Here is a 25,261-nt window from a genome sequence, read left to right as displayed (position 1 = left end):
CCTAGCTGTCGTCGTTGCCTTCTTCCTCTCTAGCGGGGCGCGGGCGTGGGCGCGTGATCACGTGGGAGAGGGAGAGGGTGGGCCGGGCCGCGTCGCATGGGAGAGGGATAGGGAGAGGGAAGGGGTGGTTGGCAGGTGACTCGGGTCCGACTGGATAATTGGCCTACAAATTCCTTTATACCCCACCCAATTAGAATTAGGGGAAATAAAACATAAATGTAGAAAGTTCTCATCATAAGATGAACCAATATCCTAGTCCTGATTGTTCATGCTTCGTGAAGAGTGGCAGTTATTTATAAATGAAATGCTGCGAACATCATCAAGCTGAAGAATCGTTTTTACAATAATATAACATGCACCAAGGTAAAACTATTATTGTGTTATTTTATTTCCGTTATAATGCACATCCTATAATAATATTAAAAAAATGAAAAAATAGACAAAGTCAGTACCCTGTACGGCAATCAACCCAAAAACATATTTTCCTACCCCTTTTCCTCACCATCGGAAGGCTCAACAAGGCCCAGCAGCCCAAATTTTTGGTTACCGCACCCGGACCAGGGGACATGCACATCTCCCGTGCAGTCACGCTCGCCTCCTTGGTCCTCGCTGCTCCTCCAAGTCCTGACTCCGGTATTCTTTCCCCCACTAATATATTACCCGCACTAATGCTACGATGACACTCAGGACAACACAAATTAAACATCCAAAATGGTTTATATGTTTGGTGATTTTGAAAAATCATCGATCATATATTATATTATTAAAATAAAAAACATGATTCTTATGATATGATACCAAATAAAGATTACTTGCATGACAACAATGATATCACAATATAGTGGATACATGCACAACCTTCCAGTTTTTTCATACAATAAAAAGTTTGGTATACATCAGGAATTTACATGTTGTAGCCTGACTGACTGGTAACCTCAGTGATGCTTTAGATTTTGCTCCACACGGGACAATCAAAATTGCATAACTAAACCTCGACAAGTGACAACGGTGATCAGAGTGATAGTTTCCTATCATGTTTTACCAACATCAAAGATAGTGAATTAACATCAACAAAAAAATAAACTGAAATTGTCTCTAGCACTATAGCTTGCAAAAAAAAAGAGATACAAGGAAAAAACCAACATCTGAAAACGAAAAATGAAAAGGGATTAAACCCAGATAATGCCAAAAGGAAGACTGAACCTTTACAAAAACTGTGCGTAGCTTGCATCCAGTAAAATGACTGAATACCTTCTGCTGAGAATTGAGGTCACTGATGAATAGTGTATCAGCAGCATTGAATACAATATATGTACCCTTGCCATCACAATTTGTGGCCCCTTGTGATCCACCAAGGCCTGTAGATGTACAAAGGCCTCCTCCTATACGGCTGCTTCTAGCAACAGCCCGGCTTGCACCATTGCCCCCACCAAAGCTAAGTGCCTTGCTTCCATTCCCAGTGCCCAGTAGCCTTGCTGCCATAGACCGCATCCCATTATCAACTGTGATAAAAATGCAATGTAAATCATTCATTTCCCAATCAGAACATAAGCTTATTATAATAAAAACTATAGAAGTCCAAAATCCAAAATGTATGACAGAGCAGAGAAATAAACCAACAGAATTCGACAATATTTATTCTTCAATAACATAAAGCTTCCATTTATTTATACTGAAACCAAACAGAACCGCAACTTCACTGATGAAGCGTCGAACAAATCAACAACTAAACTAAATTGCCCAAAATGCCTAAGATAATTCTGTTATGTAGTACCGAGCACATAATTCTATGATCACTGCCGTAAATTTTCCTCAAACAATCCTGAATCCCAATTAAAATCCTATTAGTGTTGAAGTATATTGTGCCGGGCTAACGCCAGTAGTGTGGCCGTGCTATGGACTCAACAATATTGGTCAAGATGTGCATCATTTAAACACAAGGCAATCATTTTTCCTTGAGCCATCTTCCTCTATTTTTTGGTGCAAAATTTAAAAAAGGATAGCAAAATAGGTTTACCTATTTGGAACACGTAAGCCAGGAAGAACAGACTTGATCACAATTGACTATAGAAGGGGAAAAAAGGATTTAAATTAGGGAGAAACTAACCATAACTCATCATCCGCAGGAATGTTCTGACAGCATGCATCAAGTATGGCATCTTGGTACAAACTTAATTCCGTTACTTTCACGTTCTTTGCTATGTGCACGAAACTAACCATTCCCTGTTCCTGTCATATATACGGAACAATTTTCATTAGTAGGGCAAATCTTGAACAGTAATTAGAAAACAAAATTTAAATGAATGCTTCTATCTAAGACAAAGTGAGCATTGGCACTAACATAATTGAGCACCCCATGTCCAATGTGAAATCAGGCCAACTTCATTTCAGCACTTTTTGCTCATAACCATGCATCAAAACATGCTAGAGATACATAAGATGTATAAGATATATATGAAGCATGAATTAAAATGACCATAGCGGCATAGAGCTAAAAGCTATTTACATGGAAAATTGGAAGCTGAATGACACCCATGGAAAATTAGAAGCAGAATGACACCCTTGTTGACATAGTTGGAAATAAACTAACGTATATGTATTCATAGGGAGAATAAGCAAGCTGCCAGTCATACCTTCCATATCTCAGTGCCCAGGGCATCAAGATGAACACAAAGAGGTCATCTATATATGTTGTACGAAAGTAACTATTCGTATCGTTTGCTCATATCTATGGACCAGCTAGATTTTTCAATTTTCCAGTCATGTCAAATTTCATGGCCAATCATCTGTCTCATGGTCATCATTTTGCTCTGAAACATGCTAAAGAGAATATGTTAACTTTGCATAAACTCCATTATCCTGCAGTGTAAATTTAATCCCAAATTCATCAAATGAATAAACAAATTTACTTCAGCTAAAAACGCATTGATGTGAATTAACAGAGATTGAGCATTTTTAAGTAGGTAGTGCAGAAGTAATTGCAAACACATATTGGTAATCAACTCGTAAAGAGACAAGTAGCAGAATCCCATCTGCAGTTATGCACAGGTGCCAAATCGAAAGAGAGCGTGCATAGCTGTCCCTCTGGGCACAGATGCGCCATCCTCCTTCCTGATCAGGCAGATACATGTTATATGAGTTCCAGGAACAAGAAAATACGGCTCAACTTGTGAATGAGTAGCGAATCCAGGGATTACGTACCAGTGCTTGGCCTCTGGCTCGTCGCCGTCACTCTGTTGCGACCTGTTCTCCGCCTTATTGTCGTCGAAGGCCGTACTCCTCCGTGATGGCGGGCCTGGGGGCCTGCGGCGGCCCGGACGGCGGGCAGCGGCCGCGCGGGGCAGCCTGAGTTGCCGGCGGGGACGTCCTGGATGGCCGCGGGGGCGCCTTGGGGACCTGTGGCGGCCGGTGCTCCGGGAGGCAAGACGCCCCCGCGCCAACCGTAGGGAGGACTTGGACTTGCCGCTGCTCCCCTTGGGCCTGTGCAGGACGACGACTAGCGTGCGGCGGCGGCTAGGGTTTCCATGTAGCCGTCGCTGCCTGCCTGAGGTCTTGAGGAGATGATGCCATAGGAGGGCCGGGGCGTGCGGAGCTACGGACTCAACAAAAATTGCAGTGCTGGATCTCAATCTCCCGCCGTACGGTTGGGACGACGACAGGGGAGGTCGGGACACGGCGTGCTTCTGGCTGGTGGCGTTGGCGCGGGAGAAGCCCCCTGCTCTTTCGGCGGCTTTTGCGCCGTTGATGTCATCGTCGATCCGTGGAATGGCGGTGTCAATCCGTGGAATGGCGGTGGCGTGGGGAGGGCCCGGCGTCAGCATGGGCGAACGCGTGGAGAGGGGTGAGCATGGGATTGGACTGTTATCGGGTTGAGGGTCAGACTTGGGAGCGCGATGGGTGTGATCGCACAGGCGTGCTTTCCTTCGGATGTCAGATCGCACGGGACCGGCAGCTTTCCTTCGCGGACGTGGGATCGCATGGGCCGGCAGGGCGAAGGTGAGGTGAAATTTTGTCGCACCAAAACGTTGTCTCCTCTTTATTCTCTTTAGTTGTGAGAGAAGAGATAAGCTGCCCAAGATGAGCCGAACGTCTATTAACTGGATTTATAACATAGAATTTGGACCCTTGCCAGCCGCAAGGTTATTAAAAAATTTCGTAACCAACAGTTTTAGATTCAATGCTCACAGGAATTTGGATTCTTAGGTATAGAGAAAGAACAATTCTATGTTATACTTGCCATCTTACATTGTGCACTGGTCCAGATGATTGAGATCCCACCTCCCAGATGCAATCTTCTAGTTCCAAGTGAATTCATCAGAATTGCTATAGCCTGTAAATCTATTCGAAAAGGACTCACCGCTACCAAAACGATCTATAGAGATGGCTACAAAAGATTCGTAGAGATGGCTCCTCCGTCCGTCTCTACAAGTGTGTTACTAGATGTCAACGATTTCCTAAACTGGCTGCCCAGTGGTCCATAGAAATTCATTTTAGAGGCTGCTGAGAGCCTAAGATGGCCTACTTCAGAGAAAGGCCTTGTCGCCTAGAAGACAAGCCAAAAGAATAAATTTGCGCACAAGTCGTCTTCACTCGGGAGGCTAGGCTAAGCATGTGGGTTTCCCGATCTTGGGAGGCGGCAGCCGACCAAGGAGAGCCGCAGACTCCCTTGCACTGCTCAGGATAGGCTTCCTGCCCCGATCGACCAGAGGAATATTTATCCAAAATCTGATAGATACTTTGAACTTGAGAAATGGGCAAAGACGCAGGGCGCCTGGCCCTGCTGGGGCTCGATCTGTTTACACGCCCTAGTGAGGCCGTGTCGGCCACTCCTTGCTCATGGTTACCTCCATGGCGTGACGCAACAAGACAAGAGTGTGCGCGCGGGCACTACGACTGCACCTGGACCTGCTAGTCAGGCTCCTCCTGCATGCGGCCATGTCCTTAGCGTGTGATGGACATGAGGAAGATAGATCCTTGCATGGTACCACGGCAAGTTTGACTTCTGATGGTTAGTTCTAGGTGCGGTTCTATGCTGTTGGCCACGACATCGACGAGGGATGGTGCCCAGTGCCACTACCAACTGAAGGCCAGGACACAAAACCCTAGGCCCCATAGCTAGGCTTCCTTGTATTCTCAGCATCCGGTATATAAGGCGGGGCATGTGCTCCTGTAGGGTGATCGGATCCCAAATCAAGCGGTCAAACCTTAGTTCATTAGCGTGGCACCCTCCTACCATCTCTCTCTCTATTATAAGAACTTGATTGAGCATTCTAACACAAAAAACGCCAGTGCTAGACGTAGAGATGCCAGAACCAATATAAACTCTTTTGTATCTTTAGTGCTTCAGCCAGTGAAATCACACGCATCGACACATAATCGAACCCACAACACCTACAATATGATATACCTAGTGCACGCAAAACAAGAATTTGAAACGTGCTCACGCAAATCTAGGCAAAAGGAGGAACTAGATGCTAATTGAAATTGCATGGATTTAAATCAAGTTAGCTAACATAGGAAGGGGAATTTGGGTTCATAATCTCCACTAACCCACTTGGCAATGACTTGAACCAACATGATGCACCCCATGATATGCAACCTAACTTTGCCATAAGTCTCCAAATTTCCTAATGTCCTGTTGGACTTCGCGCTTCCCTTTTGGAAACCAAACCTTTTTCGTGGTCTTCATGGTTGATATAATCTCCTTCACTGGTACAGAAATGGTCATCCCCTATGGAACGTACACTGCCGGTTTTATTAAATCTGTCGGTGATAAGCATCACTTCTGGTTCATGTTGCGAACTTTTCCTCTTGCTAACATTTTTTTGCTACTTTTGTTTTGCCACATTTGATTATGGCATTCTCAATATTATTCTCCAAATGTGTAAAACTCACTCACATGCAGGTCTGGAAGTTGCTCAAGCCAACCTGATCGATGAGCCACTTTCAATTATTGAGTGCCCTTTTGTTCACTTTAGGTGAAAGCACACCACCACCCGTGTCCATGCCTGGAGTAGAGAAAAAAGAATAAAAGTAAGGATAAGGCATAAGGGAAAAAGAAGGAGAAGAAGAAGCAATCACTACTGGAGACGGCCTCTTTGCCGAGGGCCTGAGGCCCTCGGCAAAGGCCCATTAACCCTCGGCAAAGGCTTTGCCGAGGGTGGCCCTCGGCAAAGAGCTCTCGGGGAATTTTGAGTCGGCGAAGAGGGTCTTTGCCGAGGGCCCTTTATCGGGCACTCGGCAAAGCCTTTGCCGAGGGCTGGAGCGGCACTCGGCAAAGAAAAGCAGCCGTCACGGCGCCGGCGCCTGGGACGGAGTCTTTGCCGAGTGCCTGACGGCGGGCACTCGGCAAAGAATATTTAAAAAAAAACCTTTGCCGAGTGCCTGACGGCGGGCACTCAGCAAAGACTGACGCCAGTGGCCGCCGTGACCCATCCGGCCATATTTGCCGAGGGTTAGGCCCTCGGCAAAGATTTATTTTGCCGAGGGCCGTTTGTTTGCCGATGGCCTAGCTTTGCCGAGGGCTCCTGGGGCTGGCCCTCGGCAAAGACCCCCTTTGCCGAGTGCCTGAGATGTAGCCCTCGGCAAACCCAGAAGCCCTCGGCAAAGAGGACGTCTCCAGTAGTGAATGCAAGTTACAACGCCACCAGATAGTCCAGCAACAACCACTAAAAGTGCTAGTTATTGCTTGGTTGATATATTAAATGGATGATGTGCAATCATACTGAATATTCGGGGGTTATAATGTTGCCCTCATATATATTTCTATATATGCATGGGCATGGTGCTGAAAATGCTATTCTCATTCCTGTCGCTGACATATTCGATATTCCTGTCATTGCCATGCCTGTGTTGTAGAGTTCAATGGCGAGCAAGGGATACCTACTGCTCCAAGCACAAGGATACCTACTATACTCGGTGGTGAGCGTCAAGCTTCGCTCTTGTAGTCATTCAGTATGGGTAGCTGCAGGCCCAGAGAGGTGTGCGTCGTTGGGGCGGGCATATCTGGGCTGGCGGCGGCCCGGGAGGAGCGGCGCGAGGGCCACGCCGTCACGGTCATGGAGCAGAGCAGCGACTATCCGCTTGGAGCCAAGGCGCCGGCGAAGGTGCACAGCAGCATGTACGCATCCGCGCGGGTGATAAGCCCGCGCGAGTGCATGGGCTTCTCCGACTTCCAGTTCATGCCCAGGCGGCCCGGCGTCCGCGGGCGCGACGCGCGACGCTACCCGGGCCACCGCGAGGTGTACTGCTACCTCAGGGACTTCTGCAAGGCGTTTGGCCTCGCGGACGCCATCAGGCTCAACACCAGGGTCGTGCGGGTCGCCATGGCGGCGCCGCCGCCGCCACGTGACGCTCGCAGCAACGGTCGAGGCGACTACTCTGACTTGAAAAGGAAGGTGAGATCTGTACACGTCGAGCCTGGCCCTGGTGGCGGCGGCGAAGCGGAGGTGGCCGTGGAGGAGGTGTTCGACGCCGTGGTCGTGGCCAATGGCCATTACTCACAGCCGAGACTACCAAGCATCAAAGGAATGGACGTGTGGCAGCGTCGGCAGCTGCACAGCCACTCGTACCGGGAGCCGGACCCCTTCCGCGACGACGTGGTGGTGGTGGTCGGCTGCGGCGAGAGCGGCCTGGACATTGCAACGGAGCTCAGCGGCGTCGCCATGGAGGTCCACCTCGCGGCGAGGTCCGTGGAGGCGCCCACAACGCCGCCGCCAATGGTGTCCAAGATGCTGTCCAGCCACGCCCGCATCCGTCTGCACCCACACGTGGACCGGCTGTGCGACGACGGGCGGGTGGTGTTCGCCGACGACTGCCGCGTGGTCGCCGACGCGGTCATCTACTGCACGGGCTACACCCTACACCTACTCGTTCCCGTTCCTGGACACCGGGGGACTGGTCACGGTCCGCGACAAACGCGTGGGCCCGCTGTACGAGCACACCTTCCCGCCGGCTCTCGCGCCGTCCCTGTCGTTCGTCGGCATCCCCATGCGGGTGTTCGCGCCGTGGCTCTTCGAGGCCCAGGCGTGGTGGATCGCGCTGGTGCTGTCCGGCAAGGTGGCGCTGCCGCCGGAGGAAGACATGCTTCGGGCGGTGCAGGAGGACTACCGTGCCAGAGAGATGGCCGGCGTGCCGACCTCCCTCACGCACGCCATCCCCGCCCTCGATCACAGGGTATATATGTATCGTCTTCGTCATTAATATTACTGCGTGCGTGGTCACAATGGATCTCTAGCTGACATGACAGGCTTGCTCTCTCTATTTGGTCATCCATGGATCAGGAGTGCTTTTGCCGAGTGTTTTTATGTTTGTCGAGTGTATTCCCTCGGGAACTCGATGAAAGTTCTTTGCCGAGTGCTGCGATAAAAACACTCGGCAAAACAAAAAAAAACACTCGGCAAAGAGGGAGTTTGCCGAGTGTCAAAAAAAAAACAGTCGTCAAAGATGAGGTTTGCCGAGTGTCAAAAAAAACATTCGGCAAAGAAATAAAAAAAAATTTCTAGAAAAGAAGGAGAAGAAAAAAATGAAAAAAAAACTTTGCCGAGTGCTCAGATCTAGAACACTCGGCAAAGAAATAAAATCTTTTTTTTAGAAAAGAATGAGAAAAAAAATGAAAAAAAACTTTGCCGAGTGCCTTGATCTGGAACACTCGGCAAAAAAAAATCTTCTTTAACACACCCAGCGCCCCACCCTCCTTCCTCCGCACCTGCCCCCAGCGCCCCGTCCCCTTCTTCCTCCGCACGCACCTGGCCCCTAGCGCCCTCTCCCTTTTCTTCCCCAGCCCCCAGCGCCCCCCTCCCCTCCCCGCCGGCACCCCTCCCCCTCCTCTCCCTCTCTTCCCCGGCGGCGGCCGCCCCCTCCTCTCCCTCTCTTCCCATGATTCGGCGAGGCCGCCCCCTCCTCTCCCTCTCTTCCCCGGATCCGGCGCGGCCGCCCCCTCCTCTCCCTCTCTTCCCCGGCGGCTCCTCTCCCTCTCTTCCCGGATCCGGCGCGGCCACCCCCTCCTCTCCCTCTCTTCCCCGGCCGGTGGTGGCGTGGTGGTGGTGGCGGGTGGTGGCGTGGTGGTGGTGGCCGGTGGTGGCGGCCGGTGGTGGCAGCTCAGGCATGGCGGGTGGTAGCGTGGTGGTGGTGGGCCGTGGTGGTGGTGGCTCGTGGCGGCGGCCGTGAAGCCGGGGAGCGGAGGCGAGACGGAGGGCGTGAAGCTGGGCCGCGGCGCAGGGGAAGGGCGCCGTCGAGGAGACCGACGGCGGCCGGTGGTGGCTTTTTTCGAAAAAAATGTTTGCCGAGTGTATTTTGGGCACTCGGCAAAGTCTTTGCCGAGTGTCCGGCAAAAAATACTCGGCACTCGGCAAACCTTTTGCCGAGTGTTTTTTTGGGAAGCTCCTAGTTCTGGTAGTTGCATTCGGACCTCCCGCGCATGGAGGACTGGAAGGCGGAGCTGTTCATGACTGGCTTCCTGAACTCCCAGGGCGACCAGGAGATCTTCCGTGACCGCCAAGTCGACAGCGAGAATGTCCGCGAGGGCGTGCAGAGATGGCGCTGCCTAGCTGGTGCACAGTATATACGAAGCTGCCCTCGCTGCTGCCCCAACCCACGGTGGTCATGGTTGTTTCTTATTGCCGGACCCATGGCAACTCAACATTGAGGTTTTGGTGCATGGTGGTGCAGACATTTGGCCATGTCGGTACTGACCGGGCAAATTTTTTTTTTGATGGACAATGGCACATGGTTTTCGCCCGCACACAAAAAATACTGAACAAATCAAGTGTTCTTTTTTTTTCTAAAAAAACTTTTTTTGCGAGACCCAGTTACATCATAGACGCTCACATGAACAAGCGCACTACCTCTATGAACACATCCGAAGAACTAAGTTGGACCGGCAAATCTCAAGATTTACGAAGTCACTACAGGCGCCTCGCTGTCGACGGGCATATCGCCGTTAAATCCTTGAAGAAATCTAGAAAAATGCGAGCACCCGTGTCAAGTCGATGACTTAAACCTAGGTGGACAGGTTCCACCAAAAAGAACCCATCCAGCTGAGCTACGCTCTCGGCGTCACATTGAAGCTGTTTTTTTAAACAGCGAGCCACTTTCTTAGTGAAGTTGAGCTGTTTAGCAAAATAGCTTAACCAACAGCTTCATACATATATAGCTGAGAGAGGGAAATGTGGGAGCTGTGAAAAGGTACTTTTCAGCTCCACCTCTCTCCTACTTTGTGAAAGCATAAAAAAAAGAACTTCACCCATGAAGCTATTTTTAAAAAGGATTTTTGGCTAAAAAAAACAGCTCACATCAGCTCATGAAGTTATTGGTGAAGCTGTGTCAAACATGGCACAGATATGAAACACGATCACCCAATCACGCCTAGATACCAAACACCACCAACCCTGCCACGTAGAACATTGATTTGTCAAGAGTTAAATGCGTAAGCGGCCCTCTAACTTATAAGCGTATGCCACATAGGTCTATGAACATTGAAAATGCATATCTGGATCCCTAAACTTGTTAAGTGGTGCACCACTGTCGCCTCTGGAGCAGGCGTGGGGCCGAGGCCCCGCAGCCCTGGCGCACGAGGAGGTCGGCGAGCGCGCACGCGACGCGCGGATGGAGCCCGTGATCTCGCGCAGACCCCTCCACTTCTACTCTTCAGTTTCCTGTCCGAGTCCGACGACGCGAGACAGCGAGAGTACAAGTCAAGAACTTTCAATGCGCGCGTTGTTTGCTGCAGCTGAAGAGTGTGTCTTTAGTCAATGTTGTTGATTCTACGATCTAGGAAGCAAAACGTCTGAGGACTTCGTTCATGAAACATATGTTGGTTCAAGTTGAAACATGTAGTGCCGGTTGCATTGGCAACAAACCAGGATGAAATTAAAAAGCTTATGCATGTCCCAGCTGCTTTTAGCTTCTCTGTTGGTACTCCAAAGCAGTACCTCTGTTTACTGTTCTCAGCTCAAGCTAATCTCAAGTGCTTTGGAGATACTCCCGTGCATGTGAGAAAAAAAAAAGACATTTAGTTTGAGATACTACTACTATGCAAGCGAACCTCATTCTAGATAACCGTCATAATCACCTATTATAGCGCTCGGATGAAGAGAAAGAAAAGATTGGCCAGGCCTGTAGGATTCAAGAATCAAGAGCCATATACACTTCTTCACGTCTAATGGATGGTCTCACAGTTACTGTCTTGGATTTTAGTTTCGAACTTACATTGTACCATGCATGTTTAAATTCTTAGTGCATGTGTTTGTAAAGTGTGGTCTGATGCTTCTTCAAGGAAAGATGAAGGCGGATTTTTTTTCATTATCTAAAAGACAACCAACATATCTAAGTTTTATAGACGGATGGATACACAAAGTTCCGTCCAAAATCCAAAGCTGGTAGCATCTTTTAGTTTCTATCAGGTAACTAAACCGTCTGCTGTGAAACAGCTGAGTACCACTGTGTGCAAAATAATTTTGCACTTCTGCATGGGCTCATGCAGCAACAAACCACCACATCCTGCCGTCTGGTTTGCCGGTACCACCAGCCCACACTGGATGACTCTGTCCCAGAAACCCTTTTAATTTACCTGGCATCTATCACACTCCCAATGCCTCTAACTCCTATATATGCGCCGCTTACACTTAATTATGGACTTCGTCTTACGGCAGCTATCTTTGTTCACGCTACACAAAATGTATCAATGAGCTTGTCTATATGGTGATTTGAACAGATGCTGTGTTGGGAGGCATATATAGGAACCAAAGTCCACAGGCCAGTGCCGTTTGTTTTGTCACTCATGTCATCGAGTAAATGCAATTGTCTAGTGATAGATATTAGTGCCACTGCACCAGTATATTTATTTCTTGGGAGCTGTCCGCGGAAGCAGCTGCGCGTCACGTGCACGTGAGGCGGAGAGCGAGGGCAGCGCATCGGCAGCATGCAGGCAGGTCGTCGGCGACACTGTAGAATCTGACAGCCCTTCTTCCTCTCCCTTTTTCTCCTGATTTCATGTAGCAACTTGAAAAATCCCAAAAATGAAAGTTGTTCATCTTCATGTGATCTTCAACTTTGTTTCAAGGCTCACCTCCTAATTCTAAATGAATTGATAGATCAAGCATCATGAACAGAGGAAGATTGGAACTAAAACTCTGAACTGACAGTTAGGGTTTTGAAAACAGTTTGACTAACAACTTTGGTGAATTAATTAGTGAGTAATTATCTACCACACATATCAACCAATAGCACCATTGTATAGTACAAACTTTATACTTTGAAATGATACTATTGTTTGAACAGGTTTATTTAAGAAATTCATTTTTAATAAATTCCCCAAAATTGAATCCAATGCTGAAATCCTAGACAACCAAAATTAGTTAAGTGCTGAAATCAAACCCTGAATTCAAATTTGGAGCTCAAATTTTAATGGATTGGACTTGAATTCATACCCTACACTTGACACTAGTGTAAAGCACATACTTTACACCTCAAAGTTTTTTAGGGCATAATTTCAAGTATTTTAGTGAAATTCAAAAATAGAAGGTCACAAAGTACCTTAAAATGATTTTTGGTTCTTGCTCATTACACCACATATATGCATTGCATGCCTACAAATTAACATTGATTTTAGTGAATGCAAGGCATGATTGGCTACAATGAGTGCTGACTATGCATGATAATGACATGATCAAGTTTTAGAGATGCTTAACACCAAGGGTGTTACATGGTGTACTGTTCTAATTATAGTTATTGTTTGCTATACATGTTTGGCTCCGGATGATTGTGTGGTGCTATAATTGTGATTGAGTATAGACAGTGAGTAATTCGTTGGTGGTCAAGAGCAGTACTTTGACGAGCAGGGCCAGCAGGAGCACTTTGAGCAAGGCAAGTATAGCATGGGATTTTCCTTGATGTCCTATTCACCATTTAATTACTTAGTCATATGCATATATCAATTTCTTACCCGTAAGGACATCCTAGTTATTGTTATCTTGTTCCTTGTTACCGATGGGTTATACTTGCATATCACTACCGGACTCAGTGAATTTGCCGAGTGCCAGGGGCACTCGGCAAAGCCCAATTTGCACTCGGCAAAGGCTTTTGCCGAGTGCTGCACTCGGCAAAGAGCACTCGGCAAAAAAAGAGTCGGCAAAGACGTCTTTGCCGAGTGTCTTTTGTCGGGCACTCGGCAAAGCCTTTGCCGAGTGCCGACACTCGGCAAAGTTGGAACCGAAAAAAAACCGAAAAAATGGGAATTTTTACCCAAAAAAAAATGAAATTTTTTTTAATTGGTGGAGGCCCCCACCGGTCGGCGCCCATCCATCTCCGGCTTTTTTCGCGTAAATTTCACGGCTACGCGGCCGACGGGATTCGAACCCAAGACCTCCCGCTGCGCACAAACCTCCTCTACCACTACACCACACTGTCACTTGTGTCTAGATTCCGTTTTAGTTCCCAATATATTATACTAAACCGAGTGTAAATTGCTTATTTGAGACCCTAAATGAATTCAAATCAAAAAGTGGTCAACTACAAAGTTTCATAACTTTTTGAGATCTACAATTTTCATTTAGTAAGTTTTTCCATCCGAGGTCGTTTGAAAAATTTGAATTTTAAATTTGAGAGATTCAAACGTAGTTTTGCATGATAAGATGATTTCAAATCAAAAAGTTGTCAACTACATAGTTTCATAACTTTTGGAGATCTACAATTTTCATTTAGGAAGTTTTTTCATCCGAGGTCGTTTGAAAAATTCAAATTTTAAAATTTTCAAATTCAAACGTCGTTTTTGCATGAAAAATGATTTCAAATCAAAATGTTGCCAACTACAAAATTTCATAACTTCTCAAGATCTACAAAGTTTATTTTGGTCATTTGTTCATCCGACATAGTGGTAGTAACATTGTTCACAAATCATATATATCTCTCTTCTATTTTCATGAAATTAATATGAGAGATGTATATTTTATGAACAACGTTATTGTCGCTTTGTCAAATGAAGAAATGACCAAAATAAACATTGTAGATCTTGAGAAGTTATACAACTTTGTAGTTGAAAAGTTTTTTATTTGAATTCATTTAGGGCCTCAAAAATTGATTCGAAAAACTGATTTGCCGAGGGCAAAAAAATGCACACGGCAAAATACCTCTTTGCCGAGTGCCAAAATATAGGCACTCGGCAAAATACGGCTTTGCCGAGTGCTAGAAAAAAGGCACTCGGCAAACTGAGAGTAAATTGCTTGTTTGAGGCCCTAAATGAATTCAAATCAAAAAGTGGTCAACTACAAAGTTTCATAACTTTTTGAGATCTACAATTTTCATTTAGTAAGTTTTTCCATCCGAGGTCGTTTGAAAAATTTGAATTTTAAATTTGAGAGATTCAAACATAGTTTTGCATGATAAGATGATTTCAAATCAAAAAGTTGTCAACTACATAGTTTCATAACTTTTGGAGATCTACAATTTTCATTTAGGAAGTTTTTTCATCCGAGGTCGTTTGAAAAATTCAAATTTTAAAATTTTCAAATTCAAACGTCGTTTTTGCATGACAAGATGATTTCAAATCAAAATGTTGCCAACTACAAAATTTCATAACTTATCAAGATCTATAAAGTTTATTTTGGTCATTTGTTCATCCGACGTAGTGGTAGTAACATTGTTCACAAATCTTATATATATATCTTCTACTTTCATGAAATTAATATGAGAGAGATGAGATATGTAGATTTTATGAACAACGTTATTGTCGCTTTGTCAAATGAAGAAATGACCAAAATAAACTTTGTAGATCTTGAGAAGTTATACAACTTTGTAGTTGAAAAGTTTTTCATTTGAATTCATTTAGGGCCTCAAAAATTGCTTCGAAAAAATGATTTGCCGAGGGCAAAAAAAATGCACACGGCAAAAAGCTTCTTTGCCGAGTGCCAGAAAAAAACACTCGGCAAAGACGTATTTTGCCGTGTGTTTTTGTTTGCCGAGTGTATTTTATTTGGCACTCGGCAAACACGGTATTTGCCGAGTGCCCGATAAAATACACTCGGCAAAGCCTCGGCACTCGGCAAATCGCCGGTTTCCGGTAGTGTATATATGGGTAGTTTGCTAGCGCTCAATATAAATATACGTGATCTGGAAATGCATAATGATTATATGTAACACATTAAAACTTGCTTTTTAGCAACTTGAACATAGGGCGAGAGAGCTCTTGTTTTTATCATGGTGCTCTTGGCCCTCCCTAAGGACTTATCTGTCGACAAAAGCTAGGACTTACAGTACAATCGGGAGTGCCACATGGCTCTGGCTTTAGCTCAGCAGTAGGACCTTTTCTAGCTTATTAATGGTTACCCGAAAGGGTGCAAATGGGGCCTACCGAGCTGAGTATAGTGTGGTCTCTGTCCCTATGTGTATAGCCTGGGCGGAATGCGCCATTCGGAAGGGGGGGCTCTATATTTTCTTGCCGGGGAAACCTAGCAGCTACTAACTTGTTAGGGAAACCTGTGAAAGGCTTCATAGTGAACCCTGCTAACCTTCATTGGTAGTGGGTCAAGATATTAACTACCTCGGGCGAAATGGTAAATCAAGGCTTACGGTGAAAGTGTACAACTTCTGCAGAGTGTAAAACTGGTATATCAGCCGTGCTAACGGATACGAGTGGCCCGGAAAACTTACAGAATAGCGGACTATATATGTTGAGGATTAATTATGAGATAAAATATTGCTTTATATGATCATGTGGTACAATTGGGGATTAAGCACAACTAAATGCTAATATAGTGTTAAAATTTGTGACTTAATAAAAATGCTAACTGCAGTACAACTGGTGTCGTCCTTTTGAGCTTCATAACCCCATGTTATTCTTGTTATGTATGAGATGTACTTATGCTTGTTTACTTTCATTATTTGGATAAAAATACCGGATGGGTAACAAATGGCAATTGTTATGAGGATTTTCTTGAGGATTACTAGACTTGTGGTTCACTAGTCGACGTCCCTGCGGAGTTTAGAGGCTCTTATGGAGAGTAGTTATCTAGTTCTTCCGCTTTTATTATAGACTTGATACTATTGTAATGAATTATTATTCGTGATGTAATAAACACTTGTGATGATACTTTGTAATTTGTCAGCTTATGTGTGTGACTGATCTCTGGGCGCACATAATGTTTATGTATTCAATTTTATCCTTAAAATTGGGTGTGACATTTCTCCAATAGAATCATATCTGCACTGTAGTACTTCTCAGTAACAAGCTATGATTCTAGTACGCCACAGATAAATAGGCGAATAAATGAGAACATTGACATGGACAGAAGTAGTTGATTAATGCCTTTGATTTCAGCTTGCTCGCAGCTTGATGTTGGTGGTTGACTCTTGGTATATAGCCTAGCTAGTAGAGTTTTTCTCCAGTGCTCCTCTCAAGCAGCTTACACAAATCTTAATGCAGCCAGTAATTAATTTTTCTGTAGGTCAAGTGTGGGCGCAGCCCTATCCATGCTCCATCCTAGCCTAGCCCAAGCCCAGCGTGCTGCTTCGCACTTGTTCATTTCATTCGTGTTTACTCTCGTCATGTGGACCGGCAGCAGTGGCAACACGAGACCGCGTTACCGCAACAAGGAGCCCAAGGATAAGGACATCAAGGCTTAGCAGAAATGGTTGTGCCCCGACCTGATTGTTAGCTAGAAGTGTTGTCTGTTTAGCTAAGTTGTTATAAGGCGAGGCAAATTTCTGTTCAAGCCTTAAAGTTAAGCAAGAATCAGCCCACATTTGGCCACGAGAAGTTTTCCTTTCGCCCAACTTTTGACTAGTGTTGAACATTTTGTGGCATTTTTATAGATAGAGCATGAGACATAAGTCGGGAAGAGCTCTTGCAGCAACTGCCATGCTTGGTTACTGCCATAGAGCTCTTGCCCACCAAAGAATTCTAAGAAACATTCGAGTATCTTAAACATTCCAAAGGCTTTGGAAGTCTCTATATGCATAACAGGAATAAAATTCTCCATGTGGATCATGTTAATTGATAGGCCTAACCCAAGGAATATATATATATCTATATGCAAAGAAAAATAATACTTCAATGTGTGATGTGTGAAGAAATGCGAGGGAATAGGACATTAGTCATCTGGTATATATTTCCGTGTCCTTTTGCTAATCAATGCTGCAATACAATGAAAAAGCAGCTAAGCATGCTTCTGTTTGCAGGCAGTGGAGTGATGTCTATGACAAATAAAGTAGACAAATTAAACATGCTTCGTTTACCGGTGCTCATGCCAGCAAGCAATAGTTTCTGCTTGGGTTTGCACGCATTAGAGATTATCGCTGATGACGTGGAGGGCATGCATCATCAGCTAAAGATTAACTCATCAACTAAGCTAAACAAATAAGACCAAACATACCTTCCCAGAAGCAGAAGCAAAAGAAGTATAACTACTGAATTTACAACAACCAACAACGCGCCATGCAAAAAAGGACATACAGTGATCTAATTAACACAGACGCTAGACACCACTGCACCTGCAACGCGAGAAACAACAATCAGTCAACACGATTTGATCTAATTAACATGATTTTTGCACAGGGGCTAGGAAGAACTTCCGTCCAAGTTGAAAAATGAGGCGTTAAAGACCAGCACATTTTTTTTTTGAAACAGAATACAAATGCTGACTCTCATACATCCATACACATTCACCCCTATGAACTCATGCATGCACCGACACCGTACCTCCACGAGCACCTTCGATAGATTAAGACTACTAGGCCAGCAAATCACGAGATTGATGAAGTCACTACAATCGTCTCGCTGTCGACGGATACACAATGGCTAGAATCCCTTTAGTTTTATTTCATACATATGTTGTAAATTATACATTTATAAATTCTAAAGAAAAATGAGGTCTTGACAACCAAAAAAAATTTCCTCCAAGAAAAAGGAATGACCAGAAAGGAGGAACTACGGTTTTTCTTATGAACTTGGGTTACTACACTTCTGGTTTAATATGGTAAAATAAAAACAATTCAACATGCCTCTAATATCTTCCATATATCTTGATTTGTAGGTTGTAGGTTTTATAATAAAGTTGCACTACTACCCTGATTCAGTAGGAATTAAACCTCAAAAAAGCCACATATGGGCCAATATTGGTCGTTAAAACAACTTTTCGGGTAATTGTGTAGTAAATTGTTTCCAACCTTCACAAGTATGGTCCTTTCATGAGATGGTAATGTATACGGGCCATTTTTCCTCTGTATAATACAAAGATACTCAGCTCTCCTGCATATTTGATAAAAAAAGAGCTTGTAGATTTCGTGAAAGGACTAGTTAAAATTTTTGAATTATTGACAAAAAATTGTATATGGTATTATCCTCTTAGCTGGGCATCACCTATTTATGTTTTCACATAGTGATAAATAGTATATGGTTTCTAACTTTGAAACTATTATTGTGCTAAACCAAGCATATATTGCAAACAAATTGTAGAAAACCATAAAATAATAATAAGAGAGAATTTGTTATAGACATGCTACAATCATGGTAATGATATATGGGATGGTACATTAGACTTGAATTCATCTGTCTAGTCGCACAGTGAACCATAGCAAATATAACAATTGTACAGATTCCTCTATCAAATTTTCTAGACAATAGACTCCAGAGGATAATATATATCATCAATTCACAAATAAGACTTTGTTGTTATTTTATAATAAGTGTTTGCGCATCATGACATTCAAATATAGATACATTGATACATGATTGACCAACGCAACTTTTCTACGAGGAACACAAAACTTGACCATTTTGAGCTCATTATCGAGTAAGTTCACATAATTCTATACCACTGAGGGAGAGGATGGGCGATTAGGGTTCTTGGCCTGTTCTCCTTTTATCATTCAGTACCGGGTGTTGTTCAGACAGCAATGCCAAGGAGCTCTAGGAGGGAGAACACACAGGTCGAAGTGGTTGTGCACTCATTGATCCATGTTCTCGACACCCTTGTTCCAAAACCTGTAGCTTAACACTTGATGATGAACATGCAGTTTGCTCGGTCCTTGTTCGGGATTTCACAATTATCTACATTACATGTAGCACTCGAACACTAGTAGGGCCAGTGTTTCACAGTTCTAACAAAAGCTGTTAGTTTGATATTAAACAGGAGAGCTAGAGATTGCACTATAATGGATCTACTAGGTCATATCCTGCCATTCGTTAGGAAGTCGCTCATCCAAAATCCAAGGGAAAAGCTGTATTCGCCATACTGTCTACGGCACGGCCCTAGCTCACTACACAAACAAGGAAGTTTGGAGGCATGGTTCATTTCCTGATGCCTCTAAAGCCCATGGTTATAGCAGCTGTTGCTTGCATGTGACTGTTCAAGGATGTGTGATTGTTCGAGAGACCAGAAGGTAACTAGGTGACGTTTTTATAGTGGCATTTGATAGTCAAATGTACAGAAAAAATATTTCACATTATTTATGTTTAGGATTCTTGATATCAATGCTGCTATGAGTCCTGGGAGAATTCCATAGGCAAACAGGGCTTTGCATTTCGAACATACACATATAATCATTTGAATTGAACTTTTCTACACCACAGTAGCAAGGCAAACATTGGGGAATTTTTCATTCCTGTTGTCCAAAACAAAATCACATTTGTATTTTCAATGAGAAAATGAAATTTCCCCGAAATAAGATCATTTGGTCAAATTGTAAATAATAGAACATTTTGTACCACGCTATTACTTTCATTAACTACCCAGATTCACTTTTTTAGAATTAAAATCCTACTTCAGATGAATTAAATGCACTACAATTTGCACCAGTATGCTTCAGAAACTTGCATGTAGAGTACATGCATAATTTCTCTTCTATATATGTTTTTTTTTTGACAAAGTGTGCATCTGTGAGGAGAAACTTCTGCAAAGGGGTACTACGGACAATTCTAGCATAATTTCCTCTTTGACCAATCTGTAATTAGTCAGCTTGTTAAATAATTTTCCAACATAATCAATTCACCGAAGAGTCAAGACTTGTAGCAATCTTCTATCATTTACGAATCTGGAGGTTTGAGAGCTCTTTCAAACATACCCTAACGATGTCCTTGCATGGAGAGGATGATGCTACGTGCCATGTCAATCATCGGCAAGACTGCAAATGCAGCTACATCGGTGCATGGTGTTAAAGTCTATGCATGAAATCGTTCCTTTATTTTTTTTACATTTAAGCGCTCTGCTTTCTTTCAGAAAAACTAATATGTGATGATATTGAAGTAAAACTAGTGAATAAATAAGCAAATGAGGGTTTGGATAAACACCCATGCATGGGTAACTCACTTCTTTGCACAAGTTAATGATACCCAAGCTCAGAGCAGGTCATATTGAAGTAACTACTTACTCGTAAATAAAATTATCAATTGTGAAAAGTGAAAACACAGCTAATATTAGCTGTTTTTCAACAACTCTTCACACATGGTTAATTGGCACAAGTGATTTACAATAAAAATTCCGTATTTGAGCGCAAAGTAGACAAGATTCATCAGTTAATTAAGCATATAAGTTTTCATAAACTCAGACATATCTAACTCTAAGAACCCTAACAATTGTGATGTACACATGGTGACAAAAGTTTATGCACCACTGCTTGCATTTTCTCTCTTCTTAAAAATAAATGTTGATTTTGTTTTGGAATTCGATAGGCTCCAAGGTGGCTCTCGAAGTGTGATAAGTGTAAGGAAATTTTACAATTATCCTACACTTCTATACAAAAAAATTTCCTACGCAAGAACGACCTAGCTAGTTACAATATTAATTTGAATACGCTAGAATTGTAGTAATTAATTAGCTAGGTCGTTCTTTTTTTTCTTAGGCTAGACACAAATGCTGGCAGAGAGGATGTGCCACAGCGTTTAGCAGCTGTGCTGACTGAACTTAGAGCAAAGGTCTAAAATCAGAGGAACAATAAGTATTCAGCGTTTAACAGCTGTGCTAGACACAAAGGCTTTGTTTTCTAGCTTACATATGGTTGCTGTCAATGCATCTGGGTCTACGTGAAGACAGGAGTAGGAAATATTTTGATCATTGAGTAACAAACTAAGATATAGATCCACGCTATTGTCGGAGACAACACATGTGGAAGATTGGAGAAAAGAATGGAAAGAGACGAAAGGTTCAGGTAGCAGGGGAAGGCTCATCCTCTTTGCCACAACTTTGAAGCTTAGGGGTTGAAGTGTGTGTGGATGGAACAGACACTGTTAGTTGTCGTCCCCGTGTAGGAGATGTAAACATACATGGATTCCTCATAGCACCATAATTGATCTTCTTGAGACCTCTCAGTCTTAACACCACCACCTTAACACCTGACCGACCTGTGCATGACTGCATGTTCGGGTTTCAGAGTTAGCACCCTGCATACTTAAAGAGTGCACCTGAGGCAAGTTTGAGGCCAAACTTCAATCTGATGTCAGATTTATAGATAGAATCATTTGGTAACTATATATATAGACCCTTGCATTTACAATGTGATGTTCTAACCTCTGAACTCAAGTGGACTTACATAAGAGCAACAGTATAACAAATGAAAATATATATATATATATGGATCAAATTGTTCAAAGTTGTAAGTTCCGCTTAGAAAAATACAAGAATTTTGTGAAAAATACAAGAACTTTATCTATACTATAAAGGAGCGAAGGAATTAAAAATATCCTCTCACCCAAATATTTCATATCCGCCTTAATTCTTATCCGTTAGATCGATTTTAAACTACGATCCAACGCATCTATATCTTCCACCATGATCTAACAAGCGGTCATGGTCAGAAACTGGTCGGAAACGATTTACATTGACAGCATGTTTGTCTCTTACGGCGCGCTTCCGTCGTATTTCTTTTTTCACCGAGCAATCCCTTGCCCGGCTGCGTGTACCCACGGCAGTTTCCACGCTTACTTCCCCATCTCCAAACGCCGCCCCAGTAGTACCCGCAGCCGGCAACCGCACGAGATAATTTTCGTGTGTTCCCGGTCCGCACCCTACCCGCCACACTTTCCTTGCTTGCGCCGCCCCCTCCCAATCCACGCTGGCCATCCGTTCCCGCTCCTCCGGCAATCCCGATCCAGGATCCCTCCTCCTCTCGTTTGATCGTGTCCTCGCAGGTGTCCGCCCAGCTCTTCTCGACGGATGCATCCGGTGAAGCCGCCGACACGGCTGCGGCCGCAGAGTCGCAGGGCGACTCTTTCCTCAAGGCATCCCGCGAAGGTAGCACGGCATCCTCATGCCAGATTGGAGCTTGAGATTTATGCAAAGCATCAATCATTGATTCATGTCCAAACGTGACTCAGCAATGGCGGGCAGGAATGATTTCCTTTTTCTGTTCCCGTGACTCAAGCCAACAAGGGTGCAGACTGCTGACTAGCCTTCAACTGACCAAGGAGCAGGTTAGGACTGGTTCGCAATCCATCATAATTTTTTTTTTGCTTGATACATTCCATTTTTATTATCAGAGTGAGAGTGTTTCCATACTGAAAAAATGATTTCTTCTTGCAGTGTGATGAGCAACTAACTTCTGTCTCTGTGACTCAAGCCAACAAGGGTGCAGACTGCTGACTAGCCTTCAACTGACCAAGGAACAGGTTCGGACTGATCATCGCAATCCATCATAAATTGTTTTTTGCATGATACGTTCCATTTTTATTATCAGAGTGAGAGTGTTTCCATACTGAAAAAATGTTTTCTTCTTGCAGTCTGATGAGCAACTAACAAGTCAATGCTGTGTAGCAACTTCAGTTTGATTATTATACAACCTGTTGTTCATGCAGTTGGTCTCTAATCAAGCACAGTGGGAGAAGCTCTAAATGGTTTATATAATTCCTTGGCACATATCCTTGTTGCATAAGGCATATAGCTGGCATAAGCACAAAGAGAATGGTCATGAATGAGCCAGGGGTTGTTATGCTCTTCCAAGTTATTTAGGACTCTTTCACATTCTCATATGCAAGGTAAAATTGCAGTGTGGAGTTTGGGCTTTGGACCTCTTATATTTGTTTCTCTGTACAAGTGGGTTGGGTTTCAGGCATTAAAATTGTAACACCCTAAATTTTAAACTTTTGAAATAGGATTAAAACGATTTATTTTGGTATTTTTTGTGCTCATGAAAATGTAGATAAATAAAACTTTTTATCAAATTAAAATATATCATAAGGTTTAGCAACTTGTTGTGCATACATGCTGCTGCGTAGTTATTTGTGATGATTGGGTTTGATCAAAATTTTAAAAGGATTTAAATTTGTATTGAATTTGGATTTGAAAATGTGTTTAAGAAAATAAAAAGGAATTTCTTTTTCCTCCCTCTCCCTTCCTGGATTTCTGGCCGCTCGGCCTTTTTCCTCCCGTGCGGCCCGCTTCAGCTTTCCTCTCCGCAGCGGCCCAGCACCACCTCCTCTCCCCGCCGAGGCCCGTGGGCCCAGCGCGCCACGCGGGCCAGCTACGTGCGGATGCCGCACCCCTCTCTCTCGGTTTCGCTGACGAAATGGGCCTGCTTGTCAGCCGCGTCTCCTCTCTCCCGCTCGTGCCCGAGCTGGACACCGCCGCCGGTGAGTCCGCGTCCGCGCCGCCTCCTCCATTGCCTTGCCTTGCGCCCCACGTGGCTCCCCGGGCCATAAATAGTAACTGCCCGCAGCTGTGCCTCCCTATCCCAAGCCTCGGAGTCGTAGCCACCTGCCGAAACGCTGCGCCGCCGCGTAACCTAGCGCGGCCGTGCTCGCCATCCGCTCCGCTGCATCTAGCGTCGCCTCCATGCCATCTCTGACCGCAAAACTACCTGGGTGAGTTTGCCTCTCCGTCCTTGTTTTCCCTGTGTTACCGGTTTGCTCTCTCGTGGTCTCTATGGCCGATTTCAAGCTTCGCCGACGAGCTTCTCACCGCCGACCATGGCGCCGCCTCCAAGTTCTCTTATCTATTCCTGGCCATCCGAATCTATATCAAGGGCCCAGATTAGAAGTTACCCCTTCGGCCGGCAAACTTTCAAAAGAGACCCTATGTTTTCCGCAAATCAACCCGCCGTCCACTGCCTTTTAGAAATAATTTAATCCAAGCGCCTGGATCTTATGTTCTAACCCCTATATTTTTCAAAAAACGACGCCTGGTCCACAGGACTGATTTAATTCTATTTTTAATTATTTTTAATACAAAATTGATTTTAAAATATTTACAGAATTGCCATTGATCTTATTTTGTGCATAGTTTCTTCGTTTTAACTCCGATTTGACCCGTTCAAGTTACGTTGGATTCGTAATGACATAAACTACACATTAGTAACCATGTTAATCTTGTTACCAGCTCTAGAATTTTCATGGTTTAAATCCTAACTTGATTAATAATTATGTCATTGTATTTATAAATTCCACTTTAGTTTTCAAAACTAAATATAAGTTTGACTTAATTCAACTTAGGTATTTCTCTGAAATATCTTATGCATCCTTTTATATAGTTAAAATTAATAAAGCCTATGGTTCTCTTTTATAAAAAGCAAGCCTTTCGATTGTTTATCTTCCGCACCGTAGCTCTTATTAGCGTGTTGTTCGCGTCTGTGTGTTCGTAGCAACGTGCAGAATATCTTTAAAACCTTTTTACTTGCTATTTTATATGTTTGGTGTACTGTTCTAATTTAGATCTATTGTTTGCTTCGTGTATGATTGCATGGATGCTTGTGTGGTGCTTTATGATCATGTCCAGTCGATGAGCTTTGCGTTGGTGATATAAAGGAAGTTGGTGATTCAGAAGAAGTCCTTTAGAGGTTACAATTCAATAGAAGAAGGATTTGAGTTTAAGGCGAGTATAGCATAGGATCTTCCTTGTTGACATATACCCCTTTAATCATTTAATTCATATTGCATGTGTCTACCTTGACTGCCACTAAGGATTTCCTAGCGCTTTGTTACCTTGTGCCTTGTTACCTATGGGGTATTGCATTAGGTAGTATGATGCTAGTGCTCCATTAAAGACCATGATCTTGTAACTTGACTAATGGTATATGCAATAAACATTAAAAGATGCTTTTTAGCAACATGCAATCAGGGGGCTAGAGCATTGGGCTATTTTTATGGTGCTCTAGATTCCTCTCCATAAGGACTTATCTGTAAGCGAACATCTGTGTCTTATAATACAGCTGTGAGGGCTACATGGCTTAGGCTTAACTCAGTATGAGGACCTTTTCTAGCTTGTTAGAGGTTACCTTTATGGCGTAAGAATGGCTTGACGAAACAGGTATAGGATAACCTCTACTATTATGTGTATAGGCT

At 44.0% G+C, this 25,261-nt stretch overlaps 2 pseudogenes; one reads left to right on the top strand and one right to left on the bottom strand.

Moving 5' to 3' along the window:
• Positions 1-252: 252 nt before the first annotated feature.
• On the bottom strand, positions 253-3,821 carry LOC136548343 (uncharacterized; annotated as a pseudogene).
• Positions 3,822-4,285: 464 nt separating this feature from the next.
• On the top strand, positions 4,286-9,119 carry LOC136548342 (flavin-containing monooxygenase FMO GS-OX-like 8; annotated as a pseudogene).
• The last annotated feature ends 16,142 nt before the right edge of the window (positions 9,120-25,261 follow it).

This window comes from Miscanthus floridulus, chromosome 4 (assembly GCF_019320115.1).
Source record: "Miscanthus floridulus cultivar M001 chromosome 4, ASM1932011v1, whole genome shotgun sequence".
Classification (NCBI taxonomy): domain Eukaryota; kingdom Viridiplantae; phylum Streptophyta; class Magnoliopsida; order Poales; family Poaceae; genus Miscanthus; species Miscanthus floridulus.
This window is presented reverse-complemented; position numbering and strand designations above follow the sequence as displayed.